Source organism: Octodon degus, unplaced genomic scaffold (genome assembly GCF_000260255.1).
Source record: "Octodon degus isolate 3935 unplaced genomic scaffold, OctDeg1.0 scaffold00011, whole genome shotgun sequence".
NCBI lineage: Eukaryota > Metazoa > Chordata > Mammalia > Rodentia > Octodontidae > Octodon > Octodon degus.
Genome location: NW_004524587.1, coordinates 13,834,472 through 13,835,541, shown reverse-complemented (window position 1 = coordinate 13,835,541; position 1,070 = coordinate 13,834,472). Strand labels below are relative to the sequence as shown.

General features: G+C 42.1%; 1 protein-coding gene across 1 annotated transcript in view; it reads left to right on the top strand.

Annotated features, from left to right (window-relative positions):
* Prmt7 (protein arginine methyltransferase 7) overlaps positions 1–1,070 on the top strand; it is a 47,534-nt gene that overhangs the window by 3,493 nt on the left and 42,971 nt on the right. The window lies entirely within an intron of this gene.

Genomic DNA, 1,070 nt, shown 5'->3' with positions numbered 1-1,070 from the left:
CCACTGAGCCATCTCACCAGCCCAGCATTTTTGTTTTTTAAATAATGACTTTTTTTTTTTTTTTTTTTTTTTGGCGGAACCGGGGATTGAACTCAGGCCCTTGCGCTTGCCAGGAAAGCACTTATTCCACTGAGCCATCTCCCTGGCCCCTAGGGGGGTCGTTTTTTGTTTTGCTTTCTATTTGAGACAGGGTCTTGCTTATGTTGCAAAATTGCCTTGAACTCACTATTAGCTCGCGCTGACCTTGAACTCATGGTAATCTTCCTGCTTCAGTCTCCTGAGTGCTGGGATTATAAACATGTTTCACCATACTTGCCTATTACTTTGGCTTTTTAAAAACAGGGTCTTGCTATGTAGTTCAGACTGGCCTTGAACTCACTGTGTAGCCTAGGGCAAACTCAAGTTTTCCTACCTCAGCCTCTACAGATGTGACATAACACCCAGTTAAGGGAGTGTATGTTAAGAAGGTTTGTTTGTTTGTTTTTTTTTGGCTACTTCAGGCTGTCTTAAGGGCGGGTCTGGTACAGGAGGAAGTATATATTAAAGATTGCTTCAATCTGTGTTTTCCCAGATTGCAATCCTAGTTAGCGTCAAATAAATGTGACTTTCTTTCTTTCTTTGTGGTACTGGGGATTGAACTCAGGACCTTGCGCTTACCAGGCAAGTGCTTGTTGTACTGAGCTATCTCCCTGGCCCCTCCAGCCCTCCTTATTCTTGATTTTATTCTTACTCACTGGAGGAAAATATTGGAAACAATCTTTTATTAACAATTAACAATCCTGTAATCTCAGCACTTGGGAGGCAGAGTCAGGAAGATTGCTGCAAGTTTGAGGATAGCCTGCACCCGATTTCAGAAAAACAAAGACAAATGTTGTACAGTGTTGCTTGTTTTTGCAAAAAGAACCTAGAAAGATTAAACTGGAATCTAATAAAAATCATTACTTGTGGAGAAAGGATGGGGTTGGGTGGATGGAATGGGTAGGGATTGAAGCCTGTGCAGAGATGTGCTAGGCCAGTGCTGTACCACTGAGCTATGCCCTGTGCCCTTATTTAAATAGGGTTTTTTTTTT